The following is a 12,512-nucleotide window of genomic DNA, read 5'->3' on the forward strand; positions in this document are numbered from 1 at the left end:
ACACTGAAAATACATTTTATGCTTGAGAATATATTTAACCTTTTCTGGAATGAGTTCTTTTTTTCTTGGTTAAGCCAGTAATATGTGCCTAATGTTGTATTCTTTTTATACTTTCTTACTGGCTTTCTTGCAATTTGCATGCATTTTGTTAAAGGATTTAGTTTTTGTTGCCATTTCTTCACTTTTCTCTCCATTTTGTCATCTGCAAATTGTGTTTTTTAAGGCCTAGTTGGGTTTCAGGGATCTATTAAAAGTTCAAAGGCAGCATTTACTACTGTAACTGGAGCTAGTCTGCACTGAGGCTTTTCACTAATGAGTTTGCAGCATACACTCCTTACATTTGCAAAGCAAAAGGTACACACACCCACACACATATCTGGAATCAAGCAACATGTGTTGCACTCATGGAGGCTGCAGCAATATTCCTCATCATTAGTTGGTCGTTATTACAGTGATTCTGTCTTTTTTAAGCCAAATGATCTATCAGAAACACATCTGACTTTATAAACCTTTCAGCACCATATTTCTACTATTTTGCTCTCCCTCTGTTCAATTCCAAAATTATATTTAAAGCAGTCCCGAACTTGAACTGGAAAGAGTGATTGTATCATTAGTGAATTTCTACTACATCAAATCTTTTTCCCTCAAAAAAACCAAAAAAAAAAACACTCTGTGTATTGAGTTTATTGATATACATACTTTGTTTATAGACATAATGAAGTTTCTTTTTCTTCAAAAATGTTTATATTTAAATTTACAAATTGTAAAACAACTGAGCTATAATTCAGCAACATAACCCAGAACAACTACATGCCATGGAAGCTTGCTGTTTTTCTAAGCATACTATAGCAGTCAAGTGTATGTGTACTTTAGATTTAAAGTGGACATGCTCCCAAAGCACATAAAGACCTTTAAGGATACTTAAATAACCAGAGAAATTGCTAATGGTTTCACTACACTGTGCTCCACAAACCTTTTACAGCAAATTAGAATTTAATAATGTTTGTTGAGCCTTTGGAGCTTTGCAGTTTTGACCTTCCTCTCTGCTGCGTCCTCGGATGTCTGACATTCCAGAGTAAACACAAAAACAAACAAGCCAGACAGCAAGGCCTGGGATCAGTCTGGTAGTACCAACCCTCTGTCTCAGGACAGATCTGTTAGCGCTTATTTTATTGAACTAGTTCATGTTTTATCTTAGTTTTTAATTTCTTTATAAAGTAGGGCTCTGCTGTAAATTGTTTGGATGAATTTATTTGCAGTCCCTTTATAATTTGGGATATATATTACTTAACACAGTAAAAATGACAATATTTTATTCATTTGAGGTAGTTCTTTCTTTTTTCTTCTTTTCAGAAAGTGTCAAGAATCACATTTTAAATGTGCAACACCATCCTTATGTTATTACCGGTGTGGTTCTTTGCTTCAAAAATGCTTCAGTAAAGTGATTTAGATTTCACATGATTTTGCCCTTAGTGTAAAAAACATATTAAAACATAAAAACATATATTCTTTTACTTTTTATTTTCCTTTTTTACTTTCTATAACTGTCAAAAAACACAACAATGACAACAACAAAACAAAACATGAAAAAAAACCACACACAAAAAAAACCCCACCAACAGAAAGAGTGACAGGTGTTCACATTAATTAACAATGAGTATCACGACTGTTTTTGTATATTGTCCATTTCTCCTATAGGTTTTCACATTTTGGAAGTTGTAGCCTAATAGTGTACGTAAGTTTTTCCATGTTAGAAATTTCTTCTACTATTTCTTTCCAGTTCTCTAAGGTGGGTGGGTTAGTGTTGCTCTATTAACAAGTAATGGCCTATTTTGAGGCTGCCAGAAGAATCTTGAGCAGGTATTTATCCATATTTGAGGGAAGATTTCAGCTAAATCATAATTTTAAATTAAACTTTATAAACTATTATGGCAGTTTTAATTCTTTCTCTGACAAATCATTGGTCCAAAAACTTCAGTGTCTATTTAGTTAAAAACAAAACAAAACAAAACAAATGCCTTGCCAAATTTTGTTAAAAAAAAAATATAAATAAATAAATAAATAAAATAAACACAACAAAAAATTAGGCATCAATTCACATTATCTGTACTTGTCTCAGCACTCAGAAAATAAATGCTTCCTTGCCAAATTGTTTGAGGCAGTTATTTATGGATTTTATTTCGCAAAACCATACTTGAAGTCCTGTGATTAGCCACTGTATTTTTTGCTAAAACCCTTTTAAAACTAGTTTAAACAAAGAATTCCCCTTAAAAACAGTGAAATTTAAATGCCACTGATGGGAACGTAACACCTGGGTGCACATGCTAATTTTTACTGAAGATGTTGGAGTCAGAACTACAAGGGTTGGTACAAGCCACATTTTTGTTGCACAAGGTCCGGTTCATTGGTCACAAGATGTTATGTGGAGGCACTGAAATTAACAGCAGCAACCTAAGGGAAAATGTCTGCAAGACTGCTGGAAGCTCCCATCACTTCCACTATGTGGAGTTGGCAACCACAGTCCAATAAAAACAATAGACTAGTCTTATTATTGGTGTTTTATTAAAAATTGAGGTTCCAATCAGCCTGAAGGATATGGTGTAATGTCATCTGTGGATATGTTACTGGACTGATCCTGAAAACATTGTAATCTCCAGTACACTTTCATTCACACTGACTTTTGGGTCAACTTAAACATCTTGGTGAGGTTTAGCCTAACATAGGTGTGTGATTAGGATGAGAGAAAGAAATATGGGGCAAAACATCTGAGACTGTTGATGTTTTTAAGAAGAGGCTCAAGACAGACCTTTTTAGCTTAGCATTTAACTGAATTTTATTTGACTTTATTTACTTATCTTAATTTACTTCATTTATTAATTAATTTATTTTTAAATTGTTTTATTAGATTTCTTATTTTTAATACATTATTGTGAAGTCCTTCTATGTATATATGTATATTTTCTTTTATTGTTGCTCTTATTTCTTACTGCTTCTTAAGGTTATTCATCTTCTGGTTTTGACTCCAGTGTTTTCCTTATGGGGATCCAGCACGCTGGGGGCCCTGCCTGTTTGGTCTGGGGGCTATTGTCATGATGACCGCTGCTGTTTGGGTGGCGCGGGGTCCAGCACTGCAGCTTCACGGCTGCGGGGTGGCCCCTTTGCTGCCTGGGAGTTGTGCGGTTCCTGAGGCAGCGGTCCCTATGAGCATGCGGGGGACTGGCTCCTGGTGTGGATGGATCCCTAGGTATTGTTTCCTCACATCAGCACCAATTCAGAATTTTTATCACTTATTTAAGGTTTTTAGTTGTTTTATTAACCAGAATTCAGTTAAAGAGACAGTATTTAGGGAATGATGTTTTTCAGGGAATGTGGGTGGGTGTGTGTGTGTGGGTGTGGGGGGGTTCTTTGCTCTATGTCCTTTTATGTTTGTGTGTGAGTGTGTGGAAAGAGCTTGTGTCTATTATTTTTAATTGCCTTTTTATCCACTGTTTGTTTTAATCCTTATGACTTGATTTTATCCTGTAAAGCACTTTGTGTTGCCCGTGGCATGAAAAGTGCTCAAGAAATAAAGTTTCATTTGATTTGATGATTAAAGAATATTTCTAACCATTCTTTGAAAACCATCATTACTGTGTAGGAAGATGTGGGTCTTCACACGCATCTGAGAAACAATAAGACAAATCTGTAGAACCTACAAAAGGGAACTATTTGGCAATGTGTGCGTTTGATACATGACATGAAGTAGTGACTCATAGGACAGACATATGGGGTGCTGGAGTAAACGTTTATTATTACCAATGTCTGTTGCAGACTTACTTATAGGGGAAACTTCTACAACAGCGACCCTTGACCCTTCTGCTTAACTCCATCCCCCTATCTCCTCTTCCTTGTTTCACATTTGAGCTCTGAAAGAAGCTGAAAGGAGAATAAAAGATTACAGTGGAACAATATTTGAGGTCATCTGAGCTGACGCCGCCAATCTGAGAGTGCTGGAGTTTTCTGAGGCAATATTCTTTTCTTCTTTTATGGTGGCAGAGAATGAGAGACGAGTGAAAAACACACTTCACAGCTTTTTTTCCTCCAAGAATGGATCCAGGGCGATAAACGTCTACGCTCCTCCGAAGTTTTACAGCTTACCATACTCCTTTCCTCTCTCCATCTGGCCCGCATTCCTTCATTTTCTCCCTACTCTTCCATACCGCTCTATCGTTCCTCTTAATGCTTGGGAGCGACAGGAATCTGCTGCCCGTTGGCACTGTGGATAATAAACACCCCCACTGCACCTCCCCTCTGCACCTTGGGGCAGGAAACCCCACACATACGCACCTGCATGGGCTGCCATGACAACTAGGACCATCTGTCTGTCAGACCAATGTCTGAAAGGACCTGTTCTAAGGCATAAGCACACATACACACTTGCAGACAAACAGTGGACCTGGGTCAAAGGTTAAAGTACCCCCTTTCCTGTCCAGACAGACGAGCCTTCCTCTCAGTCCCTTTCTTGTTCTCTCCTTCTTACCCTCCTCCTTCTCTCTCTGTCTGAGCCTGGCATTCACTGGACTGCATAGGAACTAAGCTTTTGACGGGATTAAAAATGCATTTGTGATGTCAGCCTCATATTAAACAGCTTTTTGTTTCTTTACTGCTTCCCTTTATGCCAGACAAAAGGCTGATTCAATAACGAGTGATGTGGCACGTGCAAAGCCCACTTTGGTTTCAGGAGCTTCATTAAAACGGCCTGATCTTCTGTTACACCAGTTTGATTTGGTGAACGATTCTTGTCAGTCTCTATTGAAAACAGTTCCTCAAACATAATTTTAGAACTGCTTATCAAATCTGTATCTACGTCTCTCAGAAAGCTTTTAAAGCATCTTTAGCCAAACATGCATGGAAACAATTTCATGCATTTAAATAATTTATCAGTATTAGACGCATCTCTTGTAAATCCAGATGAACCAAGCATGCCTTTGTGTGTTTTTAAGCACGCAGACTATTTTTGACGACCATTTTGTTCGCGTCTGCATCTGAGTGAGCCTCTGTGGTGCGCGGCTGGTTTGGTAATAGCCTGTGTGCTCTGCTGCCTGAGATTAATGTGAAGACTTATTGATGTAATGATGGAGCCTTGAAAGAGCACTCTGGGCCGTGGTTTAGGCCCAACACATGATCCTAATGGACTTTGTGTGTGTTTGTGTTGCAAGTGTATCTGTGTGAGAATGTGGTTTTGGACTGAAACAGATGAAGTTAATTGGGAGGTTTTGCATTCACAAGAGATGTAAAAAAAGAAGAAATAGTTTGTACTTCTATGAATGCTCATAGAAAATACCTGACTTTAGGTGAATGCTGACATGTTAGCATGCCACACTGGCAATGGAGGCCAGTTTGTGCCTTCATGTCTTTTCGCATATGTGTGTTTTGCAGTCTGGCCCTCATCTACTCGACAGTTTTGTCAAGTTAAAGGGCAGAGTAGCTCATGCTGACGCTGCAGGGCGGCATGGTTGGACGCGACATAGAAGGAGGCTATGTAAATATGACCGAAATGAAAGTGGTACCTACACACACCAGTGCCCTGCGGTGTGTGTATATGTGTGTATGCATGCATTTGTGTATCTGTAGATTAACCGATGAGGCCCAGCAGGTGCTGACAAGACCCCCTTTATCTCTCCAGTCCCCCCACTTCGAACTCCATTTTTTTGTGTGTGTGAGTGCCAGCAGGCTTGATCTGCTTAGCGTGGGTCTGATATCGAAAGTGATTGACAGCCAAGCAGTCACAGGGGTGATTGAGAGCAGTTGTGGGAAGAGAGGGACCTTACAGCCTCCCTGCCTTCAGCCCTGAGGGGGACAGAGAGACAAAGACGGAGCGAGGGGGAAGAGACAGTCTAAACAGATTAACATGATACACAGAGATGGAGACTGCTGAAAATGAGCAGAAAACAGTTGCAAAATAAATGACGTCCTGCGTGGCTGGCTCTCAGAGGAACCTGTTTGTTGGCTGGACAGAAATGAACAAGATAAAAACTGAACTTACTGCTGATACAAAGCCGTCTTGCTTCTTGATAATCGCCTTGCCTATTCCCTGATCTCATGGGTGGGAAACCCTGGGGACCATGGAGGTTTATGGGAAATGGCTCATACTCACAGAGTGATGTCATGTGTCGGAGACAGACCAAGTTCTCCCTGGCTGATACGGGGAAGGGAGGGTAAGTACAAGTTGCATGACCCAAAACACTAAAGACTTCTTAATTAAGCTGTGTTGTCTTTCAGGCCCTTTATAATCGCCCAGGGTCCCCATTGTTAGGTCATACTCAAAAGAGCTCAGAGAAAGCTACGTCATATTTCTAAATCATATCATGAAGAAACAAAAATCATTTGGCTTGATTTTATTGTTGAACTAGGTTTGCATGTTATTAAAATGTCTAATAAAACCAAAACTCCCCCACTAAAATAATCACTCGAAGTTTGAATCCTTTATTTATTTGAATTTGTTTTGTATGACCGCCATGCAACCTCCTCTTATGCCATGGGTGGCCTGAGTCGAATTTTGAAGGACAGTAAAATAAACCAGGCACGAATTAGCAGTTGTACAGGCCCCAACAATTGCAGGATATAGAATGAATAAATAAAATAATCACATATATACATTGTTTAATTTTTTCCTATTTATGTGTCAAGGAGAGACAACTATGGCATCCTGACCAGTGCTGCATGGGAGAGAAAAGGCCAGTGGCCATCTGGGTTTAGAGGTGTCTTTAAAATGCAGAGGTGTAAATCTACTGCCCTTGTGCTGGAGGGGATGTCCGTTTTCTCTCTGGGCTGTAGACCCACTCACAGATCAATAAAGTTAACTCAAAACATTCACACTCTGCCATCTGAAATCAACCATTTAATGAGTTGCTGTTCCTGTAAAAGTGGAAAAGGCCCCTTCAGATTTATTAGAATGGAGAAAGAAAGAGAGTATAATTCCAGAGAGGAAGGAGAAGTAGAAGAGGAGGAGGACAAATGCAAGCACAGCTCTGGTGCTTTTGTTTGGATTCATTTCTATTCATTTAATACCCACAGAGTGAATCTCAGAGGAACACACAAATAATGAAAGTGGCTTCTTGATCCGTGTTTTATAAGGAACATACTTAAATATGATTTGTTTTTGTTTTTTTACAGCGGTAAGCATGGAAAATCTCCAGACTGTAAAGCAGTCAAAGTCCTGTCATTTCAGATAGAATACTGAAGATAATCCAAGCGTGTCTCTCGTTTCACAAAACAAAAATGCCAGAAGCAAAATGGCTCTTCAAATCACCATAAACTTTTTTACAAACAAGACCAAATGCTGAGCAGAAGGCTGAGTTACCTCCACAGTATTTCCACAGGCCTGCAAAATAACTCCCACACCTGATGATGTGTGAAAGAAGTTCTGGCAGTGTTCATACATTTACAAAGAGCCTGAGACGTCTCTTTCTTTATATCTTTCGCTTTAGTGAAAAGGAAAGAAAACACCTATTCCTGTGCTTTCTATTATCTTTTCATGGCTGTAAAGTTAAAATGTGTGAAGGGAACCAGACATATTGTTTTGTTTCCCCCTTTCCCTCCCATATTTTAGCCGCTTTCCTATTTTAAGAGGACCAGAGTCTTGGCTGCTAATCTCCCTGGACATGCCCCATAATGTCATGTTCATGCAAACCATGGAGTCTACCTGAAAATCATCTGATGATTGTTTTATGCTGATGTGGTGCATATTGAGTGTTCCATTCACTTCCTACTTCCCCCAATCTCTCACCCTCATCTACTGGCCGAGAATCCTCCAGGGGCCACATGGGAAGAAGAAAAGAAATGCATGAAAATGTCTATTTTTACATGGACGTTTTACTTTTGGGGTTTACATTACTACATTAAGGGTAAATCCCTCCAGCAGCTGCCAGAAAGAGCATAGACTCGTGAGATTGTGTTACCTACACACTCTGCTTTATGGCAACTGCAAAGAAAATCCTACAAGTTAACGAGTGTGCATGGAAAGAATTAAAATGTAGACTCCATGCTGTGTCTCGTCAGGTGTGACGTTATGGGGCTAAACCTGCGATCCCTCCGGATGTACAGGATGACAGGCGCTGACAGTTGAAGGCACAGGTCATGCGCACAAATGCTGTACAGGGCAGTTTGTGACATTTACCTCAGTGTGGAGATATGTCTCGTTCGGTGAACACGATTATTTGAAGAGCCGTTCACACACTGAGCAGGAAAGGTAGTTAAACATGCGTGAGGTACATGCATGTTTGTGCTGGTAATGGGTTGTTTGTTCGAGTGTGTGTGAGCCTGTATGTTTATGCTGCTAATGGGGGTTTAATTTGATAAGCGGCTGGCGGATTTGTCAGCGCTCAGCTGGGATGGAGGGAACAGGGCTCTGTATATTTTGGATAAACAAGAATAAATTCACTCCAGGTTTCCTCTCTTTCTCCTTCTGCCTGTACATATATATCCTATTAGTTTGCTAGACAAATATGTCACTGTGTTTCTAAAGGCTTTTTTTCTTTCTTTTTTTATGGAGAAAATAGTTCCAACAGCTTGGGAAAAACGTTTTCATTAATAAGATGGGTTAGATTCTGTGCTTTAAGCTAACTAGCTTAGCTTAGCATGATGACAGGTAATGTTTTGCACCCACAAGTGTTTTGTGAACATTTTGCACTTTTTCTTCTTTGTTTTTTTGAGCACAAATATGCAAAAAACAGCAAATGAGGTTTGATCATTCACCGATGCATCTTTTGTTCACCAATTGCCTCCTACATGATGATGACTGCCTGAAATCTTACCTCCACTTCCAATTTAACTGTACCCATGTTTCATGACAATAAAGGTTTATTCTATATCTTTTTCTGCTTTAACCAACATTATTAAGAGTCTATTTTCTAGTGTTAAATCATGGCATCTGACTGTTTACTTTTGATTATAGATTTAATTCTTGAGTTACATACCATCTTTCATATGCAAACATTTTCAAAGCCATGCGATGTGAGCACAGGAGTAGTAGCAGTAAAACATTTGGCAGAGCATTGACTTGCGTAGAATACACTTGCTTCTTAACCGTGTATTTGCATAGGCAGCCAGTTCTGTCATAAGAAAAAAATATTTGCATTCTTGCTTATGTACTGTGCTTTCTACCTTCCACTAAAGAACTCAGACTGGAAATATTTGTCAAATTTATCAATTGCAAAAACAAAACTATGAACGTGGTGACAAAGGTGGCGTTAGTGTTTGGTTTATGTTTAGATAATGGCAGAAAAAACAACAGCAACAGGAACACAGATGGTACAAAAGGCCCCCTTAAGCAAGAGCACCGTGTTTTATCTTCTAAACTTTCAGTTGTTTTCATCTTTTTTTGACCCTGCGACTTCACATACAGCGGCTTTTGTACAGAACATTCAGTTGTTTACATGGTACTTTAGCTTTTCTTTGGACTGTATGAATTTGATAAAGATTGTGAAGGCAGAGTTGTATCCGTCTGATGTTAGTGAGGTACAAGCTGGCATCTGAGTAACCCAAGTCTGACTCCTCTTTAAATGCTGAAGCATTGCCGACGTACTGCCCAGTTTAATGTAAAGTGGTCCTTGACTATTGACTGCATCAGTTGCCATTTTGAACCAGTCATATTTTTTTTTACTTGTTGCTTTACTCTATTGTGCACGTACAACTCTCAGCAAAGACAGGAAGGAAGTGATGTTTCACTCTAAGTTTTTCTTTATTTTGCAAACAAGACTTGAAAATTAAATTAATTGTCGACTATCTTTATTGTCAACAGCGTCGACTGATCATTGCAGCCCTGAAGGGCACCATCAAATCAAACTTTATTTGTATAGCACTTTTCATACAAAAGCATGTCAAAGTGCTTAACATTAAAAAATTAAAAACAGTTTCACACTTAAACACACACACACACACACACACACACACACACACACAGATTTATACAACGCAACCCATCCCCTGACCATTGATGCCAAAATATCTGTATCCACCCTATGTGAACACAGGCACGAAATCATGGCATATATATATATATATATATATATATATATATATATGTATATATATATATATATATATATATATATATATATATATATATATATATATATATATACATATATATATATATATATATATATATACATATATATATATATATATATATATATATATATATATATATATAATATACCTGCGATGGAATGGTGAGCTGTCCAGGGTGTACCCTGCCTTTTGCCCTAAGACAGCTGAATGGATGAAAATATACACACACACACACACACACACACACACACACACACACACACACACACACACACACACACATATATATTTATATATATATTTATATATATATATATATATATATATATATATATATATATATATATATATATAAATTCATAATAATAATAATGTGAATTTGAATGATGCAATTGATGTAGCTAACAGTATAGAAGTCCTGAAATTATAGAGTGAACAACCACATTATAACCACAACACTATATATATATATATATATATATATATATATATATATATATATATATATATATATATATATATATATATATATATATATATATATATATATATAAATTCATAATCTCCAGTATAAATTTGAATGATGCAATTGATGTAGCTAACAGTATAGAAGTCCTGAAATTATAGAGTGAACAACCACATTATAACCACAACACTCTAAAGACACCGGGTTGCATCAGAACTGAGCTAGCTAATTGTGAACAGCAAAGTAAATGTGTAAAACCTGTAAGTGTTTAAGGTGTGATTTTTGAGTGGAATGAGCAAAATAAAACAAGGCTTTTTAGCCTACAACATAGAATAGCATCACTTTCCCAAATTATAATGTGTTTATTTATAATCCAGACTAGTTCAAATCTCAAAGGTTTAACTGTGTTTGTGTGGACTCCGTTTGGGCCTATGATGCGGGTTTAATATGGGAGACATATGGAGTTGGGGGTGGTGATGGAGTTGTAATGTAGTCACAACAGAGGGTTCAGAGCCAAAGGAAACAGGGGTCTCTCTTTTCTAAACAGGATGAGAGGACGAGACCACACGCATGGCACACTGTACGTTTATGTATCTACATATAGATCAAACAGTCACATACTTTTTCAATATATTAGCTTTTTGTACCTATTCTGTTATTTTTGGTTAATCCTGAAGTTCCTTTTGCTGCTTTTCTTTTGAAGATACGCAGATTTTTCCTCCCTGTTCAAAGCTCCATATTTCCCAGGACTCTATGAATGGTTCGACTGTTTTTTTCCCTTATCTTTTTGGTCCTCCAGCTCCTCTTCTCCTCCACCTCCAGACCAGGATGGGCTTTATCTTTAGAGATATAGTAGGCGTCTTAACTCAGTTCTGCGTGTGCACAAAAAGGAACAACATGCAGATGTGGTTTGTCTACTTCATGCATGCTCATTCCTCAACACGTTTCAAAACACTATCATCTTCTGTCTTTTACTTTGTTCCATTTTTTTTCCCACTATGCCATCCAGCTTGGATTTGCTCTCTGAAGCTTTCTGCTTGCTGTTTGGCAGAAACAGAAATCACATTAAACAGAAGGTGAAAGGCAGGTCATAAGACATCGAATTTTCCCCGACTGTTATATTTTGTTGTAAAAAAAAAAAACTTGCAATCCACCAAAAATCACTATTGAAATGTCATAAAGTAGGAAATATACAGACATCACACTTATTTCTATCATTAATCACCATAATGCCACGGCCATGTGCAACACAACAGTGCTGCTGTGTGACTTTTTGATGGTTATCTTGGCATTTCAACTGTGCAATGACTTGTATGTGTGTGTGTGTGTGTGTGCCGGGGTGTGTATATGTGTTTGAGGTGTTATTCCAGGTGCTTAGTCAAACATGGTATGTGTAAATCAGCTGGAGACCGGAGAAAAGGAGAGTTACTATCCTTCATCACCATGCATCATCTGTGCATGTGCACGTGTGTTAATGTGTGTGTGTGTAAGAGGGAGAGCGATATAAAGGGGAGTATGTTGGCTCAGGAAGTGAAGGCGGATTTTGAGATCCACAGACACTCAGTGATGCTTTGATATATTATATGAAGAAACAGAGGGAGACAGGAGCCATAGCCGGCAGTGTTGTGTGTACGGTGTGCATTTTTGGGGTGCAAGTGTGTAAACACTCTTCTCTCCCCTGCTGTGCTGCCCAGCTATGGCACAGTGTAGTGAGGTGCCTCCACTATGCTACAACCACACTGAACACCAGGAAATCCTCCATGTGTTTGTGTTTGTGCCTGTCAGCATCCCATAAAACCACAATAATCAACTGCCTGGATGGAAGTCAGAGTAACTAAAAGCTGCTGTGAAGCTCATCTTAAACAACATATTCAGTATCGCGTCAACCAGGACTGTTAGAAATGTATGCAGTGTTAATGTGATTTATATTGCATTAGATAGTTTTAATGGAAGTGTTAAAATCAGATGAGTCAAGCAGGGACGAGTCAGAGCC

The sequence above is a fragment of the Telmatherina bonti genome (assembly GCF_933228915.1).
Source record: "Telmatherina bonti genome assembly, chromosome: 16".
NCBI lineage: Eukaryota > Metazoa > Chordata > Actinopteri > Atheriniformes > Telmatherinidae > Telmatherina > Telmatherina bonti.